Source organism: Zea mays, chromosome 10, assembly GCF_902167145.1.
Source record: "Zea mays cultivar B73 chromosome 10, Zm-B73-REFERENCE-NAM-5.0, whole genome shotgun sequence".
NCBI lineage: Eukaryota > Viridiplantae > Streptophyta > Magnoliopsida > Poales > Poaceae > Zea > Zea mays.
The window spans coordinates 102,219,820-102,224,283 of record NC_050105.1 but is presented as its reverse complement, the minus strand read 5'-3'; the positions used below and the strand labels follow the sequence as shown (position 1 = coordinate 102,224,283).

At 31.4% G+C, this 4,464-nt stretch overlaps 1 non-coding gene across 1 annotated transcript; it reads left to right on the top strand.

The window, feature by feature from the left end:
- Positions 1-3,794: 3,794 nt before the first annotated feature.
- Positions 3,795-3,867, top strand: TRNAF-GAA (transfer RNA phenylalanine (anticodon GAA)). The gene has a single exon. It is a non-coding gene; the product is annotated as a tRNA-Phe (tRNA).
- Positions 3,868-4,464: the final 597 nt, after the last annotated feature.

Genomic DNA, 4,464 nt, shown 5'->3' with positions numbered 1-4,464 from the left:
CCGAAACTCCAAACTACCCGTTATCCAAAAAAACCTAAAATTCCTAATAACAAACCAAAATCCCCTACACGATTAGTTACAAAAGCTTTTTGACAAGCACTCGCTGCAATTGGCCGCGTAAACCAAAAGCCTATCAATAAATAGGAACACATTCCGACAAGTTCCCAAAAAAATAAATTTGTATCAAATTGGAACTAGTAACCAATCCTAACATGGAAGTATTAAAAAAACTTATATAAACAAAAAATCTCAAATATCCTTCATCGTGAGACATATAATCGTCACTATAAATAAGAACTAAGATTCCTACAGTAGTAATTAGTATTAACATAATAGACGTAAGGGGGTCGACCAAGTATCCAAATTCTAAGGAAAAATCATTATTGATGGTCCAAGACCATAGATATTGATAGATAGAACTTCCATTTATTTGTTGAATAGACAGGTGAAGTGAGAATACCATAGCTATACTTAAGAGTAAAATACTAGGAAAAGCCCATATCCGACGAAGATTTTTTGTTGCTGTAGGAATAAGAAAAAGTCCAAATCCCATTGACATAATAACTGGAAGTGGGAGAAGAGGAATTACCCAGGCATATTGATATGTATGTTCCATAAGAAAAGAAATAGCAATTTTTAGTTTAAATTTATAGTTCAATTTTTCTATAAAATAAAATTGTTTCCGATTCACCAAACCTATTCTTATCTCTTTCTAAAGGAATTAAAAAAACAAAATAAGAAAAATAAAAAATACTGGAATTATGAATTTTTCTAATTTCTCTCATTAAAATATTCCAAAATTTAGAATGGGTTTAGTTACTTAAATTCAAAAAGTGAATCAAAGAATTTCGGTATCTAGTTATTAGTAAAAAAAAATATTTATTAAAATACAAAAAAAGATTGAATAATTTTACTTTCTAATCATTTTTGTATTTCTTTTTGTTAAAATAAAAGAGCTCTCTTGTTTCGTAATTGATTGATTGAATTCCAAAGAAAACCTATATTTATAGGAAATTCTCGAATATTGCTTATTTCATATAAAAGGAAATCCTAATGACTAGAATTCTCTAAGTTTTAGAATGTCTTGTTTAAGAGACTAAGTATTTTTTTATTGGAATTCAATTATGGAATAGCCTTCTGAACTTAATTAACTATTTGAATTGAATTTTACCTTCTTTTTATCTCCCCCTCTTATATGAGGGCTTATCCCCCATACCATATATTTATATATGGAGTATATTTGATATAGAAATTGATTTAAATAGAAAATCTTAAAAAACTCTTGTCTTATCCACATTAGACAAAATGAACTAAAGAAGAATTTAGAATTTAAGTATCTTTCAGTATCTAAGTATAAATACTAAGAAAAAACAGAAAGAAGGATTGATTTGTGGCAATAGATGTCTTTCACATACAACTAGAAAAAAGTAATTCCCTTTTTGAATGGCAGTTCCAAAAAAACGTACTTCGATGTCAAAAAAGCGTATTCGTAAAAATATTTGGAAAAAAAGACTTATTTTTCCATAGTACAATCTTATTCTTTAGCAAAATCAAGATCATTTTCTAGGGGCAACGAGCATCCAAAACCAAAAGGTTTTTCTGGGCAACAAGCAAACAAATAATAAGATTTTGAAATAATCTAAATTGAACTATCCAAAAGAAATTCCAATTATTTAATATGAATGAATAATTCGGATTAATTAATAAATGTACTTTTATGTGTCGAATTCCTCGGTACAATATTCTTAGAACGAATCAGTTCATCACGGAAGAAAGAACTCACAGAGCCGGGATCGCTAACTAATAGAATAGTACTACTAACTAATACTAATATATATATATAACTAATACTAATATATAGATATTAATACTAATATATAGATATATAGAAATAGATATCTAGAAATAGAAACGAACTAATATATAGATAATCGAAATCAAAAAGAACTGTCTTTTCTGTATACTTTCTCTGTTCTATTGCTACCGCGGGTCTTATGCAATCGATCGGATCATATAGATATCCCTTCAACACAACATAGGTCATCGAAAGGATCTCGGACGACTCACCAAAGCACGAAAGCCAGTTAGAAAATGGATTCCTATTTGAAGAGTGCCTAACCGCATGGATAAGCTCACATTAACCCATCAATTTTGGATCATGCAAAACCGTGCATGAGACTTTCATCTCGCACGGCTCCTAAGTGATAAAAGAAAGAAGAACTCGTCTTCTTTCTTTTTTGATTACCTTCCTCGCGTATGTATAAGACCGAATCCATTCTTTTTCGAAATGGATTTCGAAAAAGAACTACTAATCCTTAACTTTTCGAGGAATCCTTCATCAGTGGTTGTGAATGACTGACTTTTTCAATCCTTTCGACCTTGGTTCCGTAGGAGCAAGTCAGAAAGGTTGAGAAATAGAACCATCTGATTTGATTCGTTCCCAATAGCCATGAGATGATCATCTTAGGGTGATCCTTTTGTCAACGGATGCTCCTATTACACTCGTAGTCTCTGAAGGATGAGAACCCACTATGTAGCATTTACATCGATAATTCAAGCATTGTATACGTCATTAGTCTGATTCTTTGTAGGAACTACCCGTAATAACGAGCTTGCAAAATGGATCTGTTTATCATAAAGAGATTCGTTGTTCCTGACCCTGCTTCACCTTAATTGTTATTTGAACAAAAAGATCACAATAAACTTTTGGTAAAAGTTCTGTCTTGGTCGGAGTGGGGATAGCATTTCTCTTCTGCATGTCTATGGAGCCGAAAAAGGATATTATCCAAACGCATTTCAAGTAATTGTAGTAAAACCTGACCTGTGGATCTTTTTGCTTTTCCAGCGATATGTACATATCTAAGTAATTGTCGTTCTGTCAGACCATAATGAAAACGCAATTTCTGTTTTTCTTGAAGACGAATACGATATTGCTCTTTTTTCCTAGAATGGAATTTCTTTTTCTGATTACTTCCGGATTTAGGCGTTTTTCTAGTGAGTCCTGGTAAAGCTCCCAGACGACGTATTTTTTTTAAACGAGGCCCTCGATAACGAGACATGAAGACTCCTTTTTTATTTTATTGAAATTTCATTTTACACAATAAATTTCGTTCTATTTACATTACAGAATACAGCGAAATTCAAACAGAATTAAACTAAAGGATAAACAGAGTAAAATCTACTAAAGTAACACAAAAAATGGAGTAACACAAAAAATGGAATTTCATCAACATCTGGATTTTTTGTATATATATTATTTATTTTTATGCTTTGTATCTAGCAAAATTGTAAGGTAAAACGACATAATAGACCCTGGATTCCCCATTTTATTCGGAGAAAAAGAGAAATTCTTGTTCATAGAACATCGATAGAAAAAAAAGCCGACTATCCGTCGACTTTATAAGTCGTGAGGGTTCAAGTCCCTCTATCCCCAAACCCTCTTTTATTCCCTAACCATAGTTGTTATCCTTTTTTTCTTTTATCAATGGGTTTAAGATTCACTAGCTTTCTCATTCTACTCTTTCACAAAGGAGTGCGACAAGAACTCAATGAATCTTATGCTATTCATTAAATAGATGATTTCTTTTTTATTTCTTTTTTATTTATTAGAGTAGAGTATCGACAAGGAATCTCGATTATTAATTCGTTTTTTAAGTATTATTAAGTAAGCCATCCACAATGCATAGGACTACCCCTCCCCATTTCCTAATTTTGAATGGAATACTTTATTGATTTTTTAGTCCCTTTAATTGACATAGATGCAAATACTTTACTAAGATGATGCACAAGAAAGGGTCAGGATAGCTCAGTTGGTAGAGCAGAGGACTGAAAATCCTCGTGTCACCAGTTCAAATCTGGTTCCTGGCACAGAAAAAAGGATCTACTGAATAGATATTGATACAAATATTTTGAGATGGATTGGGGTAAATATTTATTAAAAATCTACTTAGTCTTTAGTCTAGAGTAAGTAGATAAATCTCTAGAGTAAGTAGATAAATCTCTAAACACTTCTTTTTCTTTTAAAAAAAGGGTTTAAATCTCTGGTTCTTTATGGTATAGAAAGAGGTGAGATTAGGTGCCCTTTTCTTCATTTTGCATTTCTTATTAATTTTGTATACCGCTATTCCGAAGAATATATTTTTTTTTATTCTTGCTTATCCTACTTTCCCAGTTGTTCTAAGTAATATGCGCGGTACAAAGTTCATGGTAGGAACTTCTTTGAGTCATTGTATTTTTCTGTTCATACGAAGGAAACAAATATGTGATTTTCCAAATTGGAAAATAGAAATGAAGCCCTTTTTGTTCAGTCTATCTGGACCTTTTTGTATAATAGGAATTAATTAGAATATTATATTCTAAGTATTTCGTTTCGTCTAGGAACAGAAGGTCAAAATATTCCTTGACTTGAATAAAATCTGGAATTGTGTTGTATAAGTGAACATGAATTTATTATCACTCAATGAG